This window comes from Phyllobates terribilis, unplaced genomic scaffold, assembly GCF_046119375.1.
Source record: "Phyllobates terribilis strain yellow unplaced genomic scaffold, ASM4611937v1 Scaffold_7__3_contigs__length_470593459, whole genome shotgun sequence".
Classification (NCBI taxonomy): Eukaryota; Metazoa; Chordata; class Amphibia; order Anura; family Dendrobatidae; genus Phyllobates; species Phyllobates terribilis.
This window is the reverse complement of record NW_027362767.1, coordinates 323,832,326-323,858,805: the sequence shown is the minus strand read 5'-3', so window position 1 is coordinate 323,858,805 and position 26,480 is coordinate 323,832,326. Positions and strand designations below refer to the sequence as shown.

Genomic DNA, 26,480 nt, shown 5'->3' with positions numbered 1-26,480 from the left:
AAACTTTTGGTGGGCCAAGTTAAGGGGTTAGCTCTAGTGGTCCAGTCAGTAGAGTAGAGGGGGGAACTTAGTGCCCTGATCAAGCCTTGAGTGCTATAGAACTTGTTCCTGGCATAATTCCTTGTGGGCTGCAGTACCTGTAACCAGCCACAAGATGCCACTGTCACTGGTGCAGATGTCAGGTTGAGTCTGCTAGCAGTGTTACAGACAGTGATGGGGTTAATGCTGTGTGATGGCAGCCCACAGAGGGTGGGCACTTTAGGAAAATCCCTGCTTAGTTTCCAGAAGCAGGAAGTGATGAGTAGTAAGAGATAGGACAGTGAATTGTATGGGCAGCCTGACTATATGGTGGCTGCTAGGGTAGACGGGAGCTCCATACCCTCAGACAGTGGGATCACCAGTGTAAAAGTCTCCCTACGCAAGAGTCCTGTTAGCCGGCCGGAGAAACTCAACAGAGGTATTGAGGACCTGGGGCACTTCTAGTCTGCAGGAAGCAGAGGAAGATAAATAGGACTCCAGGCTAAGACGTGGGGGAGATATTGGATCTGGAACACTGTTGTTATTGCAGAAGAGTCTCTTGGGCTAGAGATTAGAGTCACAGAGATGCTTCACTTAAAGAGGGAACCAGGGCTGAAGATGTTGCCAGCGCCTGTGAGGGAGATAATAACCTGTCGGGCCTTATCCATTATATCTGCCTGTAAATACTGTACATATTCCTCTTCCCCACGTAAAGTCCAAGTTATGGTTAAGAATCTCGTGTCCTCTGAATTTATTGCTGCCATTGTCCCAGAAGAGAAATGCCTGGAGACAGCCGCGATCGGATGGTTTGAAGTAAGTGGAGAGCCCCACATACACAGCCACACATCAGAGGGAGGACACAAATTGTCTGTAGGGTGCCAGAGCGAGAGGGGGCTACAGCTCGCCCACGACTACCTCGCTGGGGCACCTTACATTAGGAATTACACAAAGTGTCTGAGAGGTTTTCCATACGTGTTCCTACACAATTTCAGGGGCTGATGAGCCAGATTCCTCAGTAGGGAAATGGCAGCTCTGCAGTCCTATATGTTGCAGAGCAGGGAAAACAGAATACTGGCTGGACAAACACATCACATGTAAAGCCCCACCACTTGTATCATTAAAGTTATTTTCTGGGATTACAGTAATGATGGTCTTTACTTTGTATAGGCTTTCAATAGCTGACTGGTGTTCTCTCACCTTCAGCACCACCACGGGCAGCTGTGCTGGATCCCATTGAAGTTGGCTAGATGGCTACTTTCACTGTGACACAGATTATGTTGCCAAAGATGGCTCTGTGCAACTGCTACATTGTCTAATGCATGTGAATAGGATCACATTGTGACCATTAGTGTACCATGACCACAATAAGCAATTCAGAAACAGTTGAAATTTTTTTACTTACTTGCTGCAGATGTGATGCTTTAAAGCCGGGATGTCAAACTCCAACACACAGAGGGTCAAAATGAAAATCTTAGACAAAGTCCCGGGCCAATCAGTATACAGTATAATGGGCCCCACACAGTCCTCCATACAAAATAATGGTTCCCATATACAGTGCTGGCCAAAAGTATTGCCGCCCCTGCAATTCTGTCAGATAATACTCAGTTTCTTCCTGAAAATGATTGCAATCACAAATTCTTTGGTATTATTCTCTTCATTTAATTTGCTTGCAAGGAAAAACACAAAAGAGAATGAAGCAAAAATCAAATCATTGATCATTTCACACAAAACTCCAAAAAAGGGCTGGACAAAAGTATTGGCACCCTCAGCCTAATACTTGGTTGCACAACCTTTAGCCAAAATAACTGCGAACAACCGCTTCCGGTAACCATCAATGAGTTTCTTACAATGCTCTGCTGGAATTGTAGACCATCCTTCTTTGGCAAACTGCTCCAGGTCCCTGATATTTGAAGGGTGCCTTCTCCAAACTGCCATTTTGAGATCTCTCCACAGGTGTTCTATTGGATTCAGGTCTGGACTCATTGCTGGCCACCTTAGAAGTCTCCAGTGCTTTCTCTCAAACCATTTTATAGTGCTTTTGGAAGTGTGTTTTGGGTCATTGTCCTGCTGGAAGACCCATGACCTCTGAGGGAGACCCAGCTTTCTCATACTGGGCCCTACATTATGCTGCAAAATTTGTTGGTAGTCTTCAGACTTCATAATGCCATGCACACGGTCAAGCAGTCCAGTGCCAGAGGCAGCAAAGCAACCCCAAAACATCAGGGAACCTCCACCATGTTTGACTGTAGGGACCGTGTTCTTTTCTTTGAATGCCTCTTTTTTTTTCCTGTACACTCTATGTTGATGCTTTTTCCCAAAAAGCTCTACTTTTGTCTCATCTGACCAGAGAACATTCTTCCAAAACGTTTTAGGCTTTCTCAGGTAAGTTTTGGCAAACTCCAGCCTGGCTTTTTTATGTCTCGGGGTAAGAAGTGGGGTCTTCCTGGGTATCCTACCATACAGTCCCTTTTCATTCAGACGCCGACGGATAGTACGGGTTGACACTGTTGTACCCTTGGACTGCAGGGCAGCTTGAACTTGTTTGGATGTTAGTCGACGTTCTTTATCCACCATCCGCACAATCTTGCGTTGAAATCTCTCGTCAATTTTTCTTTTCCGTCCACATCTAGGGAGGTTAGCCACAGTGCCATGGGCTTTAAACTTCTTGATGACACTGCGCACGGAAGACACAGGAACATTCAGGTCTTTGGAGATGGACTTGTAGCCTTGAGATTGCTCATGCTTCCTCACAATTAGGTTTCTCAAGTCCTCAGCCAGTTCTTTGGTCTTCTTTCTTTTCTCCATGCTCAATGTGGTACACACAAGGACACAGGACAGAGGTTGAGTCAACTTTAATCCATGTTAACTGGCTGCAAGTGTGATTTAGTTATTGCCAACACCTGTTAGGTGCCACAGGTAAGTTACAGGTGCTGTTAATTACACGAATTAGAGAAGCATCACATGATTTTTCAAAGGGTGCCAATACTTTTGTAGGTTTGGTGTGGAATTATATCCAATTTGGCTTTAGGACGATTTTTTTTGTGTTTTTTTCATTGAAGACAAATTAAATGAAGAGAATAATACCAAAGAATTTGTGATTGCAATCATTTTCAGGAAGAAACTGAGTATTATCTGACAGAATTGCAGGGGTGCCAATACTTTTGGCCAGCACTGTAGTCCTCCATACAGAATAATGGCCCCACATAGTCCTCCATACAGAATAATGGGCCCACATATTCCGCCATACAGAATAACTGGCCCCACATATTCCCCCATACAGAATAATGGGCCCCACATATTCCTCCATACAGAATAATGGGCCCGCATAGTCCTCCATACAGAATAATGGGCCCCACATAGTCCTCCATACAGAATAATGGGCCCCACATAGTCCTCCATACAGAATAATGGGCCCCACATAGTCCTCCGTACAGAATAATGGGCCCCACGTAGTCCTCCGTACAGAATAATGGGCCCCACATAGTCATCCGTACAGAATAATGGGCCCCACATAGTCATCCGTACAGAATAATGGGCCCCACATAGTCATCCGTACAGAATAATGGGCCCCACATAGTCCTCCGTACAGAATAATGGGCCCCACATAGTCCTCCGTACAGAATAATGGGCCCCACATAGTCCTCCATACAGAATAATGGGCCCCACATAGTCCTCCATACAGAATAATGGGCCCCACATAGTCCTCCATGCAGAATAATGGCCCCACATAGTCCTCCATACAGAATAATGGGCCCCACATAGTCCTCCATACAGAATAAAGTGCCCCACATAGTCCTCCATACAGAATAACGGGCCCCACATAGTCCTCCATACAGAATAATGGGCCCCACATAGTCCTCCATACAAAATAATGGGCCCCACATAGTCCTCCATACAGAATAATGGCCCCACATAGTCCTCCATACAGAATAATGGCCCCACATAGTCCTCCATACAGAATAATGGGCCCCACATAGTCCTCCATACAGAATAACGGGCCCCACATAGTCCTCCATACAAAATAATGGGCCCCACATAGTCCTCCATACAAAATAATGGGCCCCACATAGTCCTCCATACAGAATAATGGCCCCACATAGTCCTCCATACAGAATAATGGGCCCACATAGGGGTGGTGGTTCTAGTGTGGAGGACCAAATAAAACCACTCTGCGTGCCAGATTTGACCCATGGGACAGAGTTTGACATATGTGCCTTAAAGGGAATCGGTCAGCTGTTTTTTTCTATGTAAGCTGAAGACAGCATTCTGTTCCTGTTAAAACACAGGTTACAGCAATGCCTCTCTTATGAAGCTCTGTGCTTTTGTTTGCTTGTAATGATCATCAATGCACCAGTAGCTTATCATTGCTAGGACACATTAGCATGCGCATGCTAGCCTGACTCCGCCCCCTCATGTGATAAGCAGCTCACTGTCTATGGAAATTGTATATAAAAAACCTGGTGTGGGTGGGGTTAGCTTCTTCAGCTCTGCTTCTTGCTAAATCTAAAAATGATGATTGTGTCAGAACAGCTGCATCCAGTAATCGAAGTGATACATCATTGGATTCAGCTTGTCTTTGCCTACATCAGGCTGCTCTCAGATGAGGTAGCAAAAACCTGCTGACAGATTCCCTTAAAGTGCTGAAACTGCCTACTATTTTCATACACTAGTCCTGGCAACCTAGTGCATGCTGCAGTTTTTTTTCCATTCACGCCCTAGGTCAGTGTGGAAAATCACCCATATGCAGCGGCATACCACCAATGGCGGCAGGCCACGCGGCTGCTATGGGGCCAGTGTTGGCACAACCCCTTGCCCGTCATTGCACGTTCAACTATAGTTGAAAGTAATGATGAAAGAGGGGGCATCAGCAGACGCTTCCTCCTTCATCATTCTTCCTTAACGCCTGATGTCTCAGTGTATAGGGCGCGATGACGTAACTACATGGCGCCCACTGATCTGAGATGTGCGGCGTTTCAGAACACTGGCTGCAGTGACCGGAGCATCAGGGGAACGAGGAGGAGAGGTGAGTATTGTTTTTTTACATTTTTAAATCAGTGAGTACATTGTGGTGGCCAGAATACTGTATGGAGGACTATAGGGAGTGCATTATACTGAATGGAGGACTACGGAATGTATTATACTATATGGAAGGCTATGTGGGGGCCATTCTAATATTTGGAGGGCTATGTGAGCATTATACCATATGGAGGCATATAAGGAGGACTATGGGGAGTGTATTATGCTGTATGGAGGACTATGGGGTGCATTATACTATATGGAGGACTATGGGGAGTGCATTATGCTGTATGGGCGACTCTGGGGTGCATTATACTATTTGGAGGACTATGGGGAGTGTATTATACTGTATGGAGGATTATGGGGTGCAGTATACTACATGGAGGACTAAGAAGCCCATTACACTACATGGAGGACTATGGAGTGAATTATACTATATGGATGGCTATGGGTGCATTACAGTATATGAAGGACTATGGAGTGAATTATACTATATGGATGACTATGGGTGAATTATACTATATGGATGACTTTGGGAAGTGCATTACACTATATGTGATTTGAGCGCAAATCCTATGTATGGGCATTGAACCCCTATTCCCTACAGCGCTGTTACATGCAGTGAACCACATGCAGTGTGTCTGAAGAAGGTCCTATAGACTAAAACATCACTGTTTTTGGATTGCTTTGCTAATCAGATTTTTTTCTGCAACTCCCTGAGTGCAGGATTTTTTCTTCACTGAGCATATTGGAGTATATAGTATATATATCCTATCCTGGCACCATATTTTTATACAGAGTGACGTACATCCTACCTACACATTGTCTCAGTGCCTCTGCCTAGAGAATTAGTTGGAATAGTTAGGTTTTTATGTTTTGTTTTAGGGAAGGAGTCACTTCCTTTAACAAGAATTAGATAATACAGATTTGTGCAATAATACCGCACTGTTGTGACTCATTTGTACAGAACAAGTACTGGCCTGATTATTCTACTTAGATTCTTTAAAAAAAATTGACATTTAAAGCAAAAAATGTTATTTAGAAATTGTAAGCTAAGTCTGTGTGATCAAATGACATCCAAGAGCTCCCCTAACACTTCTGTATTACTGCCATGACGATGAGCCTGGAGATCTCCCATTGTGCCTGGAGACACTTCTCAGGGACCACGTTCCATCCAACATGAAAACAATCCCGGCTCATGCCTCAGATACACATTTACAAATACAAATACTGTTTCTAAGTTATTAGGGTATATGCACCCAACACCTTTTTCAGGAAAATTCCACCTAGAGCCCACCTGAAAAAGTGCTAAAAACCCCCCACCAAAAATAACTAATATACAGTGATCTCTCACTTATCGCAGGTATTATTTTCTAGACCACCCCACGATAGGTGAAAATCCGCAAAGTAGGAACCTTACATTTATTTTAGTATTTATATATATTTTAATGTTCTATAAATCCTTCCCACACACTTATACACCGTTCCCAGTACCTTATTAATCATTCCCAGGATACACCCAGCGCCCAGGATACACAAGACAATGCTCTGGTTGGTCGCCTTCCATCAATCAGCCAATTGTGTGCCATGTACAGTACTGCAAAATCCCACGATATAGGGAAAAATCTGTGATAAATTATTATATATAATCTCGTGATACAGTGAAGCCGCAATGAGTGAACAGCGATATAGAGAGGGACTACTGCAATGCACAGCAATGTCAAAACAACTTGCTGTGCATAATTTCAGTCTTTTGTAACTTCTTTTAACTGCTTCAGAGTTTGAAATCTGTGAAGCGACTAAAAGAAGAGATCTGACCATTCTTCAGGTGCTTGTAAATCGCCACTATATACGGTGTGTGTATGTATGCATTTAAAGCTTTTTCTATATTTTCATGACTATGAAAATTGTACATTCACACTAAAGGCATCAAAACTATGAAATAACACATGTGGAATTATATACTTAACAAAAAAGTGTGAAAAAACTGAAAATATGTCTTATATTCTAGGTTCTTCAAAGTAGCCACCTTTTGCTTTGATGACTGCTTTGCACACTCTTGGCATTCTCTTGATGAGCTTGAAGAGGTAGTCACCGGAAATGGTCTTCCAACAATCTTGAAGGAGTTCCCAGAGATGCTTAGCACTTGTTGGCCCTTTTGTCTTCACTCTGCGGTCCAGCTCACCCCAAACCATCTCGATTGGGTTCAGGTCTGGTGACTGGAGGCCAGGTCATCTGGCGTAGCACCCCATCACTCTCCTTCTTGGTCAAATAGCCCTTACACAGCCTGGAGGTGTGTTTGGGGTCATTGTCCTGTGGAAAAATAAATGATGATCCAATTAAAACCCAAACCAGATGGAATAGCATGCCGCTGCAAGATGCTGTGGTAGCCAGGCTGGTTCCGTATGCCTTCAATTTTGAATAAATCCCCAACAGTGTCACCAGCAAAGCACCCCCACACCATCACACCTCCTCCTCCATGCTTCACGGTGGGAACCAGGCATGTAGAGTCCATCCGTTCACCTTTTCTGCGTCGCACAAAGACACGGTAGTTGGAACCAAAGATCTCAAATTTGGACTCATCAGACCAAAGCACAGATTTCCACTGGTCTAATGTCCATTCCTTGTGTTCTTTAGCCCAAACAAGTCTCTTCTGCTTGTTGCCTGTCCTTAGCAGTGGTTTCCTAGCAGCTATTTTACCATGAAGGCCTGCTGCACAAAGTCTCCTCTTAACAGTGGTTGTAGAGATGTGTCTGCTGCTAGAACTCTGTGTGGCATTGACCTGGTCTCTAATCTGAGCTGCTGTTAACCTGCAATTTCTGAGGCTGGTGACTCGGATAAACTTATCCTCAGAAGCAGAGGTGACTCTTGGTCTTCCTTTCCTGGGGCGGTCCTCATGTGAGCCAGTTTCTTTGTAGCTCTTGATGGTTTTTGCAACTGCACTTGGGGACACTTTCAAAGTTTTCCCAATTTTTCGCACTGACTGACCTTCATTTCTTAAAGTAATGATGGCCACTCGTTTTTCTTTACTTAGCTGCTTTTTTCTTGCCATAATACAAATTCTAACAGTCTATTCAGTAGGACTATCAGCTATGTATCCGCCAGACTTCTGCACAACACAACTGATGGTCCCAACCCCATTTATAAGGCAAGAAATCCCACTTATTAAACCTGACAGGGCACACCTGTGAAGTGAAAACCATTTCCGGTGACTACCTCTTGAAGCTCATCAAGAGAATGCCAAGAGTATGTGTAGCACCCTGAGGATTCGGCTGCTACAGGGGTATTGCACCTCAGCCAGAGGTGTGATATTCCACTCCCGGGTAAGGATGGAGTGTGGAACTGAGCTCGGTAGGCTGCATGCACTACACACATCCCATTTCCGAGGAGCAGACCAACGGTACTCCCACTTAGAAATGTGCAGGTACGACCGAGTCTGTTCCTGGCTGGAGTGGGAGGGGGGTGGTACATCCCAAGTAGTGTAGGGGCAGATAGGGGGAGCAGCCTGGGTAAAGATAGGAGCTCATTGGGTGCTGGTCACCTGAGCTCACACATAGAGGGTGTATATAAGGTGGGCACCATCAAAGATCAGGGTCAGTCTGTCAGAGTAAGAAGCAGAAGTCCAGATGAGCCTGCAGAGAGAGAGTGGAGCAGAGAAGGAAAGACCCAGAGAGGGGACAAAGAGAGGACTCTGAGAACCCAAATTCAATCCCCGGGTGAAGAGTCGGCATTAGGGTACCGGATCCCAAACTGGTGGGGGCAAAAGCACACCCTAGCCAGAGACCGGAGGCCGTGGGCAGGATCTGCCACGGCCACCCACCACATCCACCCCGAAGGCAAACCACGTGGAGGGTCAGGGAACCCAAGGCCAAGGGTCTCCCAACAGAAGGCCCGAGGGAGCTGGACCTAGGTGGATCACTAGTGGGGACGGCCAGAGGAAAGGACAGAAGGAGAGCTCAGGGTCACGCTCCGGACTTGCTTGGGGGTTGGCTAAATCCAGGACCTGGTGGACGCAGCACGGCTCGGGTGGTCACTTGAAGCTGGAGTGACCGGAACATCAGCAGTGAGTAAATACCCTAAACTGCACAACCCGACTCTGTCTTCACTTAACATCTATGCTGCACCACCACAACCCCCATCCTCTGCACCTGACCCCCTGAGGCTATACCCCACCCGTTGGGGGTTATACTATCAAAAGCTGCACCAACACCATCAGCCTCAGCGGACCCTGCTGCAGCGGCGGCCGTAGTGACCGCAATACAACGGGTGGCGTAGTCGACATTAAGAACTTTATAACATCTGTAGGACTGCCACATACTCTGAGCTTGACACCCTGGGCACGGACCGGGTCACAGCCACTCGGAAGACTACAACCCCCATCTGATCCGGCTCCGGGTATTCCCCTAAAGAATATGGCCCAGGGGGCGCGTCATATGCAAAGCAGTCATCAAAGCAAAAGGTGGCTACTTTGAAGAACCTAGAATATAAGACATAGTTTCAGTTGTTTCACACTTTTTTGTTAAGTATATAATTCCACATGTGTTAATTCATAGTTTTGATGCCTTCAGTGTGAATGTACAATTTTCATAGTCGTGAAAATACAGAAAAATCTTTAAATGAGAAGGTGTGTCCAAACTTTTTGTCTGTAATGTGTGTGTGTGTGTATATATATATATATATATATATAATGAGACAGATTTGCACAAAAAAAAATGGAAAGGATGTCAAAGAAGACGCTTCAGGAAAAAACACGGGTTGCTTATTGCTATAATTTAATAGTAGTCATTAATGAATGTAATCCTTGAAATATGTTGAAACCATCCCTGTATGTTATGTTGTATTTTGTTTTCTGTAGGTTTAATTCCTATGTAGACTTCAATGTTTGTCAGTCTAAAGTGTTGTATACACTGTTTATTTTCTTAAAACCAAATAGAAAGATATTGTTTAAAAAAATAAATTGGATTGCTCTCGGACCAATGTTACTCAATGAGGCAGTGGAGATCTGCGTATCTTTTCTCAGCTGTATTCAGCATGAGAAAAAAATGGCAGCATGCTGTAATTTCACTCCAAAATCGGACTGTAAGGCTATGTGTCCACGATGCAGAAATGCTCCGGATTTTTCCTGAGCGTTTCTGCATCTCCCTGGCAGAAAAAACGCATGTGGATTGTACATGCGGATTGTACATGGGTTTTTCCTGCCAGGGACATGCTGATGTGAAGCGTTCTTCACATGCATCTCCGCATGTGGATTGACAAGCGATTTCCAGGCGATTTTAGCATCACTTGGAAAGTGCTTGACAACTTGGTCACACTATATAAATCCATGCAAACGGCATGGATTTATATAGTGTGACCAAGTTATAGTAAAAGAATGGTAAAAAATAAAAAATAAATGTTATGCTCACCTTCCGATGGCACCCGGTCTCCTCCAGTGCGTCCAGTGTGTTGGGCGGCTCATGGTGGTCTAAAAGGACTTTCCATGACGTCATTTAGTCATGTGACAGGTCACGCGACCACCGACGTCAGCGGTCGCGTGACCCATCACATGACTAAATGACGTCATGGCAGGTCCTTTTAGACCATCGCGAGATGCCGGGGAGCCAGGACGCATTGCTATGGAGACCAGGGGACATCGGAAGGTGAGTATAATGTATTTTTTTTTTAATTTTAATTCTTTTTTTTTTACAGGTACCATGGTACACGGGTCTGGAGGAGAGTCTCCTCTTCTCCAGACTCGGGTACCATCCGCACATTGAATCGCTTAATATCTGCATGTGCACATGTAGTCATGCGGATATTAGCGATTCAATGCAAGTCAATGGTGGCGAAAACGCCGCAATTGCGCAAAATAATTGGTAGTGCTGCGGATTTTTCCGCAATGATAATCGACAGCGTAAATTTCCGCAGCATGTGCACAGCACATGCGGATTATCATTGGGGAACATTGCAGACCTTCTACCAAGTGTTTTTTAAGCGTTTCTGCGGCGGAATTGCCGCTGCAGAAATGCTTAAAAAACGCATAGTGGGCACACAGCCTTAGAGAAAAAATTCACATGCCGTATGGACCATGACATCTGATTTCTACAGATACATTACAATTCTGTAGCATAGAAAACGGTAAATGATCCTAAAAAAGATTAACAGCTGTTGAGAAAAAAAAACAATTGCACACAGATGACAAGTGAGAAAAAATCGTCCCACTCTCCTAGATGAGAATGGGACTTATTTTTTATACGCTAGTGTGAGTGAACCGCCCTTAATGACTGGGCCATTTTCCGTTTTTGCGTTTTTGTTTTTTGCTCCCGTTCTTTTTTATTTTTTGGTCAATATGGTCATGAGAGGGCTTATATTTTGCGGGAAAAGTTGTACTTTTGAAAGACACCATTGGTTATACCATATCGTATGCTGGAAAATGGAAAAAATATTCCAAGTGCGGTGAAACTGCAAAAAAAGTGCAATTCCACAGTGGTTTTTTTACCATGTTTACTAAATGCTAAAGCTGACCTGCCATTATGATTCTCCAGGTCATTATGAGTTCGTAGATACCAAATATGTATAGGTTCTTTTTTATTTAAGTGGTGAAAAAAAATCCAAAGTTTGTTTTAAAAAAAAAAGAAAAAAAAAAAAAGGCGCTATTTTCTGAGACCTGTAGCATTTCCATTCTACCTGAATTTGGGGCTGTTTTTGATTTTTCTTATTGTTTTATTTTTAATGGGGCAAGAGGGGGGTGATTTAAACTTTTATATTTTTTTAATATATATTTTTTTTTTTTACTTTTTGCATGATTTAATAGTCTCCATGGGAGACTTGTCTGCACTTGTCTGATCGCCTGGGCTGCACACAGGCGATGATCAGATCGCCCGTGTGTAGCAGAAATGCTCAATAGCTATGAGCACCGACCCCTGGGCGGCGCTCATAGCAATCTGGCAATGACAACCGCAGGGGTCTCCTGCTGACCCCAGGTTGTCATGCCAACCTATCGGCGACCCGCGATGATGTCACGAGGTCGCCGATGGGCGGAGCCAGTGAATCGCTTCCGGTAAGCACAAGTTAAATGCCGATGTTAGAGATTGACAGCGGCAACCGTGGGTGGATCGCGATTCCACCCGCAGCTGTTGTGGGCACGTCGGCTGTATAGATCAGCTGTCATGTGCCCGGAAAGGTGCAGGCTCAGCGCTGGAGCACGCACCAAACAGGGGGATATGACATGTGTCGTACTATTACGGCACACGTCATAAAAGGGTTAATGTGCAACTTACCATTGAAAGAAAGCGTAGGTGAACCCTAAATGTCGTCTGACAGTTATCTAAAAATCATAATTAAAGATTTTACATGCATTTTTCCCGCCAGGTAGAAGCCGATGTGAAGCGTTCTTCACATGCATTTCCGCATGCGGGTTATCAAGCGCTTTTCCAAGCGATTTTAGCATCACTTGGAAAGTGCTTGACAACTTGGTCACACTATATAAATCCAACGGCATGGATTTATATAGTGTGACCAAGTTGTCAAGCACACATGTGAAGAACGCTTGACAAACGCTTCTAACTGGCGGGAAAAATGCATGCAAAATCCGCATGCGTTTTTCCTGCCAGGGAGAAGCCGAAAAAATCTGCAGCATTTCTGCATCGTGAGCACTTAGCCTTAGACTGACTATACATTATTTTGTGCCTACATATTGGGACACAAATATGACAATGGAGCCATGAGGCGCGCCATATTTTAAAGGTTCCGTCCTCCGTTTTATCTTCTCACCATATCCAACACATTTTGGCGAGTGTCTTGATGTGTCAAATTTATCAAGTTTATTTAACATTTCAGTAATTATTCTTCAACTACTGTTTCCATAAAGCTGTGCGCTCTGGAAATGATGGAGTTAAATAAACCCAGACTGCAGAAAAGTTGATCTATAATTGGGCTTGTTAACCTCATTATTAGGCTGTTTTAACTCTTTCCTTTCCAGATCTCTCAGCTTAGAGGAAATATTGGCTACAGCATGTGTGCATTGCATCAGATGTTCTTGCTTCGATTTTCTGTATTTGCTCTGCATATAAATCTGTTTGCAACCTGTCTGTAAATTTACACATTATGCCTCCGTATTGTGCTACAGATCGGCTGGTGTTTCATGAGCACTTTCTTATATTGTCCAGCAGGGGCAGTGTGTCCTCCCTTGCGTTTTGAAGCTGCCTGCACCTCTGTGTCACAAACTGATTATAAAATACAAGAAAAGGGAAGAAAGCGCACAGGCACCGGCGTATATAAGCCTGTAATTGAAAGACAGCACCGGCTGCGGTTTATTAAACCATGCACCAGTGAGCTGTCAGGCTGAGGAGCCCTCCAAGTAACAGACCTGAGGCAGCTGTCATAGGTAAGTGGGAGCCCACCTGGCAGCTGGTGATACAGGGGGTTAGAGTGCCCACTATCTGTGGGTCCATATATTGCAGAGCTGATCTATATACTGAATAGATCCTGTACATAGTGACATCTATTTGCTGCTGATGTAGTATACAGCATCGAGTACATTGAATGTATTGTTTGCTCTCTACAATGGGAGATATGAGGCACAAGCACCTGTCAGAATTATCCACAGTTAATGGCTGTATACTGCCGGCTTGTAAGGGAGTGCTGGGTGTATGGTGGCAGTTTGTCGTCTCAAATTTTACGAATTGATATGAAAGGTGTAACGGGGAACTCATAAAAAGTATGAGGCCAGTTTTCTCACCTTAAAAAGTTGCAAATGTTAACCTGCAGTTGCTGTAACTTTTTGAACTTTATTCTAAAAAGTTGATGGTCCTCGTGGGAAAGGGACAAGTGAACCATGGTCTGACCATGATTGGTGATAACTTGCTGATCGGTGGGTGTCTAACTGCCAGATCCCATACCGATAAAAAGAACAGGGAGCTTTTATAAAATAGAAAATGCAGGTCAGACGCCCGAGCACCGCGCCATTCATTCTCTATGGGGCTGCAGGAAAGAGTCAAGTGCAGCGCTCAGCAGCCCCACAGGGAAGTGCTGGAGTGTGGCCGAGCATGTGCACTGCAGCTCCATCCTAAAGCCACGGCCCCACTATCAGTATTCGGTCAGTATTTTTTCTTAGGAGTTTGTTCCTCATCTGGTTTTGGCTCCATCAGAGAAAAGGTATAATAGAAACAAGTCACCAATTCTGTATTTATCACCCACTCCTGGTTTTGGCTCCCACTCCTGAGAAAAAATACTGACCAAATACTGATAGTGGGGCCGTGGCTTTACAAGGATAAAAGTTCCCTGTTCTGCCGATCCGTGCAAGTCCCAGCAGTTGGACCCCCACTGATCAACAAGTTATCACTTGTCCTGCAGTCCAAGCTTGTGCATGGACCTTGGATACAGACCTTTCTGGCCCATATCTACAAAAGTAAAAGAAGTGCCTACAGCACTCACCATTCGATTAAATAATGGAAATGCTTTATTCCATGCTGTGCACAATGTATATATTGAGGCCAGAGTGGTTCAGACACAGTGGGAGAATGCACTTATCCATCTGTATCCATGTCTTGCTACATGTGGAAAAAAGTGTTTTACATCATTTAATCGACTGGTGACTGCTGCGGTCACTTTTTATACTGCTGCATGTTTGGATTCTGAATTGTTATATTGCCAAACGCCACTATGAGTTCTGAATAGGGATGAGCGGACCTGTGGAAGTTCATCGGCTTTAACCTCTTACAGTTCAGGTTCGCTCATCTCTACTTCTGAATGCAACATGTCCTGATCACTGTGCAGTCCAAGAGCAAGAATTATAGAATTAATTAAAGAAAGGTAGCAGTGCCAGTATCTTTTCTTAAAAGGGTTACCTGACACTGATGTATGTATGCATAAATATATAATATATATATATTTATTATTATACGCATGGATGCTTTTAAAACAAAAAATGGAGGCATACTTGTCTACCAGCAGCCTCATGGATCTGGCACAGGCTGCTATGTAGTATTGTGCTGGCTCCGGAATTGATGCCTGCACGGTTTGGACATCATACTACTGCAGGGGCCTGTGACTGGTTGCAGTGTTCAAGTGACTAAATGAGCACTATTTGGCTGCGTGCCCACTATGCGTTTTTCAAGCGTTTTTGCTGTGGAATTTCCGCAGCGGAAACGCTTTTAGAACGCTTGGTAATACGTGCCCCATGGTCCCCAATGACAATCCGCATGTTCTGTGCCCATGCTGCGGATTTTCTGTGCGGAAAAATCCGCAGCATGTCCATTATTTGTGCGTTTGCCTTCTCAATGCATTTGAAAAACGCATGGCAAATCCGCATGTCTAAACGCTTCAAAAACGAGTGTTAAAATCTGCATGCGTTTTTACTGGCAAGGACATGCAGAAATGCTGCAGAAATTTCAGCATCGTAGGCACATAGCCTCAGAGATCCAATAATGCAGTCTTCTAGTCACGTGACAGCTGCTGCCAATCACAGACTTCAGCAGTCCTGTGACATACAGTAGGTACAAAGCAGACGGCCGGAACGGCTAAGAATCCAGTGGGCCCTTTATATGGCACCCTATAGTATACCCAGTTAGTGTAGCATGCTGATTGGTGATTTGAACGACCACTGCTCTCTTCTAATGGGGTATTTCTAATTTGTATTTCTAAAGGGAATTACTAGGGGTCCTAGCAGTCGATCCACTGTAATCAATAGGTTATCACCTATTCCCAACTTGTCCAGCTGGGAATTGCCCTTTAAAAGGATGATTCCCAAAATTAAGTTGTCCTCTATCAATAGGATCGGGGATAACTAGTTGATCACTGGGGGCCCAACTTCTGGGAACACCACTGATCATAAGAATGGAACAAAGAAACCCACAGAACGGGCTCTCCTGATATGACTGGTAGTGTGCATGTATGGCCTCTGTTCTATGCAGTGTCTATGGGACTGTTAGAAAAAGTGGAGTACAGCACTGCTAATGCTGGCAGTCCCTCAGGCAACTAATGGATATCTCTGCTTCATTCCAAACAGGGCTGCAGAGCCTGATTTTCAGGTTTCAAGAGCCTCAATCTTGGGATGGTTAAACAAGTAGTTGGACCACCAATGATCAGCCAGTTATCACCTATCACAGAGATAAGAGATAACTAGTTATTTTGGAAATAATCCTTAAAGGTGCCTGTACACATGACCGTTCAGTTCAGCTGAGCATCCATGTGCTCTCAATGGGGAGAGTTAAGTTAGCCGTTGCCTGACATTTCTTATTCTCCATAAATTAAAATGAGCAAAACAGGCAGGAGTAGGACATGTGTTTTACAAATGTGAGGAGCAAGTGAAGACACCCTAATAATCACAGAATGCATCATATAGGTACTCATAGGACAGGGACATGGGTGTAACTATATTGGGTGCAGGGAATGCAGTTGCATCCGGGCCGTGGAGCCTAGGGGGCCCAAAAGGTACCTTTGGAATAAATGAGAAGACCTATTCTATTAAAGACATATTATATTTGGGGTCCGTAAGTTTTAGGTTCCACTACTGGACACGGATGTGATACTGACCTAACAGACAGGGGAGCTCTCATTACAACGAGGATCCTAAATAATCTACATCTAGTAACATGTTAGATAAAGTGACTGTACAGGGATTTCCCAGATTGGAGGCAGGACCAGGATCAACAGATAGTCAATTAATTGGCAGATGCGGTGCAGGAGCCAGTGAGAGGTTTAGGTAAAGCCCCTGTGGTTTTCTTAGCTAATATTAGAATCATTTTCTGCAACAGCAGGAAGTCGTTCACACGTCGTCCACCTGCAGCCTGCGCCCTGCTCACACCCGCAGATCTGTGCACAGCCAAGGTAAGAGCAGTGTTTGCTATGTTGTCCAGTCAATCACATAGGGAGAGCTCTCTGATTTTACATTATGGGTTGTGTCACTTCTGAGCCTTGCTCTTCAAGTTCCTGTGTTTTTCTACTCCACATACAAGAGGGAACACAGCCCGCGCTACGTGGCGAGGAAACACAGCCCGCGCTACGTGGTGAGGAAACACAGCCTCCACTGCGTGGCGAGGAAACACAGCCTCCACTGCGTGGCGAGGAAACACAGCCCGTACTACGTGGCGAGGAAACACAGCCCGTACTACGTGGCGAGGAAACACAGCCCGTACTACGTGGCGAGGAAACACAGCCTCCACTGCGTGGCGAGGAAACACAGCCCGTACTGCGTGGCGAGGAAACACAGCCCGTACTGCGTGGCGAGGAAACACAGCCTCCACTGCGTGGCGAGGAAACACAGCCTCCACTGCGTGGCGAGGAAACACAGCCTCCACTGCGTGGCTGGGCATTGCTGTGTTCATCTGTAGCATTATTTTGTGAATTTTTTTAAAAAATATGTAAATGTAAAATATCCAGCGTAGACGTAGCCATGTAATCTGTGACTACTATTCTGTGTTACGTACGGATATTGAGATGTTTTGTGTTCCAAGATGTTATATTAAGTCTGTAGTGCGACATGAAACCCTTTACTTACATTGTATTGTGTTTTGGGTCAGTCCCATTTCTTTTAGAATGCAGCACGCTCTGGGTATGACTTTTTTTCAGCTTTTTTTATAAAAGGCTTTACTTGAGGCTAAATTCACACAAGTGTATGGAAAATTGATTTTGACCTAGAAAAAAAAGGACGCTTTTTTTTTTTTTTTATCTGCATGCTAATCCAATATGTCCATTTTTTTCCATCCATAAGTAATTTTTTTATACACCAGCAGTGAATAAAATTTCTAAGACCAAAGACCTATTATAATAAGGGCAATATATCCGTAAAAATTGGATGCTATATCATTGATCCATTTGAGATTAGATTTTTCTTTTTTGTGCACACATAGCCTTGAATTTGCAAATCTAATCAAAAATACAGAAGAGAATACGGCATGCTACATTTTTTTTCTTATATGGACATTCTATCCGTAAAAAAACAAAAATGTGAACATCCCAATTGAATAACATGAGTCTAAATGCTGTCCGTGTGATGTCTTTTTTTTTTTCCCCACGAACAGCACTCGGACACAAAATACGGTTGTCTGAATGTAGCCTTAAAGATAACAAATAAGTGTGTAATTGTCACATCGCAAAAAAAAGACACAAAAAATGCTTTTTAAAAAAAGACTAATATAAAAACCTTACACTTTTCCAAGCAGTAGGAAACACTAGAAAAAAAAGTGAGTGTGAAAGAGAGAGAATAATATTAAACAGTATATATTTTCATATAGAAAAATTTACATAAAGTTATTGTAATAGGGTAATGCAAGGAGTCCACTTTTCTATCAGTATTTTTAGTTTAGTAAATATATTGGTTTTATTGAAGTGACTTCTTGGCATTCAAGCTACAACTTCTATGAAATGTTCTATTTTACAAGAACAATGGGAGAAATATGATAAGAAAAATAAAGTGGGTGCCAGATGTTGCTGTTTGCTCCTCTGAGGCCCGGGCTGTATAATTATCTCTATTTATCCTCTCATGCACTGTCTTTGTTATTAGCGGCTGAGCTTTGAGATCTTTGAAATCCCTTTATGTATCTTGTTTACCAAGTAACAAGTATATTTGTCATCTTTTTCTCCATCATAAATTCAAGATTGTTACAGGCTTCCTTCACACACAGGTTTTTTTTGCCTTTTTTTTTTTTATTTTCCACGATTTGTTTCCTTCTTTATGTTCTGGTTTAAATGAGTATATTTCACATATGTTGCTATTGGATATGCCCTAATACAGGCACCTTCTTTTTTTCACTTATTGGAGGAGTGCTGCTGTTTTTTGCATATTATAAATATAAATAGGAAATGGCTGTTAGTCCCTATTTGGCTTCATTTTTGTGGGAACTTGACAGCTGATATGTGCTACCTGTGGTTCAGGCAGCATATGTCAGACACTAGTCTCCCCAATGCTGAAAACAAAAATGGGATTGACCCAATCCAGAATTCAATGTATGAAAAGTGTTTCATGTAGCTTTAATAGAACATCTTGACACACAAAACGCCATGCCAAAAATGCCATGAAATACTTGACAAAAAAGCGGTGTGTGAAACAGCCAAGAGCTGATTCAAAAATGTGTCTGCCTCAGATTTGTTTGTGGCGAATTCATCTCTATGTTCACATGTAACTTGTTGCCTCACCTAGGACTGGTGAAACCACCAAGCATGTTGCCTCATGTAAAGACTGCAGAAGTCTGCTAATGCTGAGAACATCAGGAGCTGGACCAAACTGTTGTTTTTGCTGGCTGAATTGAAGAGAAGTAGCAAGTTGTGACAATTGTTGGATACCTCTAACAATCTGCTGCACATTCCTCACCATCAATTTGCAACGTCTTGGTGTCACTTTCTTAGCACTGCCGCTCACACTCTTGGTGTTGGTCACAACCCTTATTATGCTTGTTGGTAGCAGTAGCTTGTCTGGAATTTTGCACAGACTTCTGGCTTACATTTGTTGATTACCAAGCCACAGTCCCAGGTACACAGACATCAATCTACTAGCTGTCTCTGGCATGGCATTCTTATTCACACTCTGATTCAACTCTCCTGGTGTGGCGACTCCTGCCCCTTATGGTGGATGCATACTTCAGGGTCATAAATGAGACTCTACACTCCCCTCCGCTGTAGCAATCATTGTCTTTCTAATGGCAGCTCTCTCTTGGGTTGGGGGCTGTTCTCCTCCATATAGGACAAACCTCCCACAGCTCTGGAGGAGATTTTCTTGCTCCTCTGTTACCTTATCTAAGCTCTAGAGTGGCACACATTAAAAGCTATGTTCACACTAGGCATTTTTTCAGTTTTTTTTTTTTTTTTTTTCTGCAGCAAAACCTGCTCTCTTGGCAGTTAAGAAGCAGAGTCAAAAGCATAGGTTTTTCTGCGTTTTTTTGGTGCGTTTTTCACGATCCCAAAGTTCTCAGTTTCACCTCTCATACAGCCAAATTTCCATCCATCACAAATCTTTCACATAAAAAATAAAGCTACATAATCAAACACTGCTGGATAATAAAGTTGTGTGGCAGAAATAATCTGTGCAATACCTAATCAAGGCATGATCTAGTTAGAGCAGTTACCCAGCACGGTATAGCATGGCATGGCATTACAATGACGTTTGCTTGTTCAAACTTCACAGTTTTTTATTTTTTTCTGTGTATGTTTGAGCCAAGAGCAGAAGCAGAAACTTGTCATTTAAAGGCCTGTTTCTGGGAAAGCTGAGTGCCGACCAGTGTCTGCCATTACAGTTCTACAAGCTAGTTTTCCTAAAATCCTGAATAGCTAAACTATCTGGTTATTCAGTGACATATGCTTGCACTCATATAGACACATAGTTTGCAGATTTTCCATTTATAAGAATAGGACACTGTGTATCCCACCAAGGACAACATCTGCAAGGAGTTTGTATGTTCTCCCCATGTTTGCGTGGGTTTTCTCTGGTTTCCTCCCACACTCCAAAGACATACTGATAGGGAATCTAGATTGTGAGCCCCAATGGGGACAGCGACGATAATGTATGTAAAGCGCTGCGGAATATGTTAGCGCTATATAAAAATAAAGATTATTATTTCTCATCCAGCTGTACCAGATAAAAGCACATACAGAACCAGCAAAGCTGCTATATACAGCGGGTGAAATAAGTATTGAACACGTCACCAATTTCCTAAGTAAATCTATTTCTAAAGATGCTATTGATATGAAATTCTCACCAGATGTCGGTAACAACCCATCCAATCCACACAGGCAAAGAAATCATCCATAGATGTCCATAAATTATGTGTAATAAATAATGAGAAATGATACAGAGAAAAAGTATTGAACACGCTTACTGAAATCTATTTAATACTTCGCAAAAAAACTTTGTTGATGATGACAGCTTCAAGTTGCCTCCTGTATAGAGAAACTAATCGCAGGCATTGCTCAGGTGTGATTTTTATTTATTTTTTCTATGAACTCTGAGCTTTAGTTTCTTCCATAAATCTTCCATTGTATTCAGGTCAGGTGATTGGCTCGGTCATTCTAGCAGCTTAATTTTCTTTCTCTGAAACCAATTGAGAGCTTCATTGACTGCGTGTTTGGGATCATTGTTTTGCTGAAATGTCCACCCTCGTTTCATCTTCATCATCCTGGTAGATGGCAGCAGATTTTTATCAAGAATGTCTCGATACATTTGTCCATTCATCCTTCCTTCAATTACATGAAGTTTGCCAGTGCTGTATGCTGAAAAACAGCCCCTCACCATAATGTTCCCACCTCACTCCAAACATGGTGTATAATATGGCATCCAATTTTGGTCTCATCTGACCAGACTATATTCTCCCAGTATTTCCAAGACTTGTCTAAATGTTGTTGAGCAAACTTTAAACACTCTTGAACATGGTTTTTGTTCAGCAATGGAGTCTTGTGTGGTGAGCGCGCATACAGGCCATGGAGGTTGAGTGCATTACTTACAGTTTTCTTTGAAACAATTGTACCTGCTGATTCCAGGTCTTTCTGTACCTCACCACAGGTGGTCCTTGCCTATTCACATGCTTAGCAGCTTTAAAGAACCAGTAGTATAATAAAACAATATAAATATTGCATAGTACAGCATATGGCATGATAATTTTCACCAGTCACCTCAATGGCAGTCACAACTCAACAATACATTGTGTAGGAAGTGGTTGTCCAGTGGCTCTGACAGTCCCCATCTTTCATACACTTGTTAAACTGGTGAGGTTTTATTGTACCACATTCAGGTCAGTGGAGAATTTGCATTATAATGCCATGTGGAAGAATCATAGACCACTTACACATGAGAAGCAAAAACTTAAGAACCTTTTCCCATTCCGAATATCGGCTTTAAACTCTTACCTGGAACTGCCAGAAATGTGAATTATCTGGCACTCTCTGCGTACCAAAATATATGCTTATGTATTACTGGAAATATGATTTTACAGATAAGCTTTTATTTCAGCAATCCTTGTGATAAATTCTTCATAAGGCAATCCACGCATCAGTTATGATGGCCATTCAGGAAGGGTCAATTTGACCCATTCTTCTCAATGGGTGGTGGAAGGTTCCACCTTTTCATCAGAAAAATATGACGAGCCAGTCTGTAAGTGCCCCAGAAATTATGGCTCCAAACCTGGCTCCTAGTTGGAAAATTGAGTACAGACACGGCTTGGTTAACTTCAAAAGCTTTACTCATAATGAGGTATTGCCGTTACAGCCTCTCAGTAAAGGCACCATCTATTCTTTACACAGAAATACAGTGGGAAATGACTTGCAGGTTTCATGTCACAATTGAGGCATGAAGCTTGGAGGTTATATTCTGTCACACTTTGTTACTTAACAGTTACACTACTAGGAGGCGCAGAACTTGGTGGTTGCACACCAACTGTAACAGCCTCTTATGGCTATAAGATGCCTGTACTCGAAGATGCCTGTACTCGCCGATACCAAACCCAGCCCAGCTGCTCTCCGGTTGCGGCTTCATTCTCACGGCAGACCTTGCACTATCTCACTGATGTAGGGCACAAACTATTCCACAAACGCTCTCTATTCCCAGGTTTCCCTATGTGGGTCTCGCTTTGCTGTCTCAGGGCATAGGAAGGCTCAATGCAGTCCACCTCTGGCCACAGCCAATCACAGATTCTCCCACTGTGTCTGGCTACAGCCCCAGCTGAAATATACAAAGTCAGCCTAACAAATGGTTCATTAATGGCTTTCACTGGAATGTCTTTACTGTCAACATATATTGCATTTTGTTTGTGGTTGGCATTGTATGGATGAATGTTAATCCTTATTTATTATGCTTTGCATATACAGCGCCATCATATTCCGCAGTGCTTTACAGACATCATCACTGTCCCCATTGGGGCTCACAATCTACAGTGGGGGAAATAAGTATTTGATCCCTTGCTGTTTTTGACAAAAGACATGAACAGTCTATAATTTTAAGGGTAGGTTAATTTTAACATTGAGAGATAGAATATCAAAAAAAAATCAAGAAAATCACATTGTATAAATTAGATACTTTTTTTGCAGTGAGAAATAAGTATTTGATCCCCTACAAACCATTATGAGTTCGGGTTCCTACAGACCAGTTAGACGCTCCTAATCAACTCATTACCTGCATTAAAGACAACTGTCTTACATAGTCACCTGTAGAAAAGACTCCTGTCCACAGACTCAATTAATCAGTCACAGACTCTAACCTCTACAACATGGGCAAGACCAAAGAGCTTTCTAAGGATGTCAGGGACAAGATCATAGACCTGCACAAAGCTGGAATGGGCTACAAAACCATAAGTAAGACGCTGGGTGAGCAGGAGACAACTGCTGGTGCAATAGTAAGAAAATGGAAGAAGTACAAAATGACTGTCAATCGACATCGATCTGGGGCGCCATGCAAAATCTCACCTCGTGGGGTATCCTTGATCTTGAGGACGGTGAGAGATCAGCCTAAAACTACACGGGGAGATCATTAACAAGTTCCCAAGGCAGCTGGGACCACAGTCACCAAGAAAACCATTGGTAACACATTACGCCTTAAATGTTTAAAATCCTGCAGTGCCCGCAAGGTCCCCCTGCTCAAGAAGGCACATGTGCAGGCCCATCTGAAGTTTGCCAATGAACACATGGATGATTCTGTGAGAAGGTGCTGTGGTCAGCTGAGACAAAAATTTAGCTCTTTGGCATTAACTCCACTTGCTGTGTGTAACATACCTGGTGGCGTTCTTGCATAGGGCACCATCTCCCACTATGCAAGATCGTAAACTTGATCATCAGTCCAGTCTGCTAGCCTGACTTCTTTCCATGCTGTCTGTTTGTCTCTGTTCTGGCTGCTTAGGGTGGCGGCCCGGTCACTTCCTGTTTCTTGTAGCTGCTGTGGGCACACCCCTAATGCGTCCTCAGCCTGTTGCTGTCTGTCACTGGATATTTAAACCAGCTTCACCTGGAAGCTGGTGCCTGAGCAACTCTATCATTCAGTGTGCTCCTTGACTCTGAATGTGCCAGGTCCTGTTCTGTTTCTCCTGCCTGTCTGCCTTCCTGGAGGCTGTATTTCCAGGCCTGTCTTAACACGCTCCTAGCCTGTTCGTCCCGCCTTCTAGGGGCCGCATACCTAGATCTTGTTATCTGTGTTTCTTGCCTGTCTGTCCGCCTTCCTGGAGGCTGTATTTCCAGGCCAGTCTTAACACACTCCTAGCCTGTTTGTCCTGCCCTCTGGGGGCCGCATACCCAGACTCGCTCCTCTATCTCGCAGTGTCAGTTCCTGTCTGAACACTCAGTTCCTGTCTGAACACTCTCCTAATCTGCTTCCTGTTTTTCTCTATGTCCGTACCTTCCCTTTTTCTGCAGAGTCTGAACCTGCACCTAACTCCTACTCGTTGTCGCTGTACTTCCGTTTGTGAGTTTAGAGTCCACTCGCTACTTCATTGCAAGTATCTTGTGTGTATCTGGTTCTGCCTTTCCCTTTCAGTCTGTTCCATGTGAACAGAGCCCTGTCCCCTCTGCTCTGTCGTGCTCACCGCTCCGGCGGTTTCTGCCCGCTCTGTCGTGCTCACCGCTCCGGCGGTTTCTGCCCGCTCTGTCGTGCTCACCGCTCCGGCGGTTTCTGCCCACTCTGCCGTGCTCACCGCTCCGGCGGTTTCTGCCCGCTCTGCCTTTTGCTCACCGCTCCGGCGGTTCTCGCTCTGCTCTGCCTTTGCTCACCGCTCCAGGTGGTCTTGCCCTGCTCTGCTCTTGCTCACCGCTCTGGTGGTCTCGCCCTGCTCTGCTCTTGCTCGCCGCACCGGCGGTCTCGCCCTGCTCTGCTCCTGTTCACCGCTCCGGCGGTCTCGCTCTGCTCTGCTTGTCTACCGCATCTGCGGTTCTGTTCCTGAGTCCCAGTCTGTACTGGACCTTATCCAGTCTGTGCTCCAACCTGCTAGTGCCTCCCTGTCGGCACTCCAGCCATGCTTGCCAGTACCCCCTGCCTGCATACCAGTCGTGCTTATCAGTGCCCGCCTGTCTGCATACCTGCCGTGCCTGCCTATACCCACCAGTCAGTGTGCCAGCCTAACCTGCCTGTTCCTGTATTCTCCGGTGTGGGTCAACAACCGTGTTTGGAGTCTGACCTGGAGTAGCACCTGGTCGCTCTGCTCGGTTCCTCCCTGGTGCACTGGCGTCGTTAACGGTCGTGCGACCTTGGTCGGATCGGGTAGATACTTAGTTACGCCCCTCCAGGCACTCTCCGGTTCATGGTCCAGTGGGATCACTAAACACGCACACGCCAGTCAGTCCGGGCGTGTGCATAACACTGTGTTTGAAGGAAGAAGAAGGATGAGTACAACCCTAAGAACATTGTCCCAACTGTGAAGCATGGTGGGGGAAACATTCTACTTGGGGGTGCTTTTCTGCAACGGGGACATGACGACTGCACCTTACTGAAGGGAATATGGATGGGGTCATGTATTGCGAGCTTTTGGCCAACAACCTCCTTCCCTCAGTAAGAGCATTGAAGATGGGTCGCAGCTGGGTCTTCCAACAAGACAATGACCCAAAACACACAGCCAAGGCAACAAAGGAGTGGCTCAAAAAAGAAGCACAGTAAGGTCATGGAGTGGCCAAGCCAGTCTCCAGACCTTAATCCCATCAAAAATTATGGAGGGAGTTGAAGCTCTGAGCTGCCATGTGACAGCCTCAAAATCTGAATGATTTAGAGATGATCTGCAAAGAGGAGTGGACCAAAATTCCTCCTGACATGTGCGCAACCCTCATCATCAACTACAAACAACGTCTGACTGCTGTGCTGCGAACAAGGGTTTTGCCACCAAGTATTAAGTGTTGTTTGCCAGAGGAATAAAATAATTTTTTTGCATTTTGCAGTGAGAAATAAGTATCAAATTTATACAATGTGATTTTCTTGATTTTTTTGGGGGGGATATTCTATCTCTCAATGTTAAAATTAACCTGCCCTTAAAATTATAGACTGTTCTTGTCTTTGTCAGTGGGCAAACTTACAAAAACAGCAAGGGATCAAATACTTATTTCCCCCACTGTACATTCCCTATCAGTATGTCTTTGGAGTGTGGGAGGAAACCAGAGAACCCAGAAAAAACCTACACAAACACAGGGAGAACATACAAACTCCTTGTAGATGTTGTCCTTGCTGAGATTATAAATAAGGGCTCGTGTACAGGCCTCAGAAGTCTGTACAGCAGTGTACATTTATGGAATCTACATCTGTACCTTTAGTATGGAGCCAAACATGCTCCATGCACTGCCACACAAGATCTGTAGCACTTTGTAAGGTTATTTTCCCCCAAAAGGAGCTTTCCACAGTTTTTTTCTTTGTTGATCTGCTCTTAAAACGGATGACCTGGATAAATAAATAAAAATATTAGTACACATCACGTCAGTCCTACAGTGATGACATCAGTTACATAATTGTATCAGCAGTGAATGGTGATGCTTGCATGTGCGCTACCTGAAGGCTGAGGCTTGTGGCAACTGGTGGT

The 26,480-nt window shown here is 44.0% G+C and overlaps 1 protein-coding gene across 4 annotated transcripts in view; it reads left to right on the top strand.

Annotated features, from left to right (window-relative positions):
- Positions 1-26,480, top strand: part of LOC141154777 (A-kinase anchor protein 17B-like) — a 91,341-nt gene that overhangs the window by 24,988 nt on the left and 39,873 nt on the right. The window contains exons 1-2 of one of the 4 annotated variants that reach the window (XM_073641182.1): positions 13,182-13,399; positions 16,770-16,842. The exons of 2 other annotated variants lie outside the window; for them this stretch is intronic. The gene's annotated coding sequence lies outside the window, so the exon portion shown is untranslated. Of the gene's footprint in view, positions 1-13,181; positions 13,400-16,769; positions 16,843-26,480 lie in introns of those variants that run through there. One more of the 4 variants, XM_073641181.1, reaches the window with a different exon arrangement.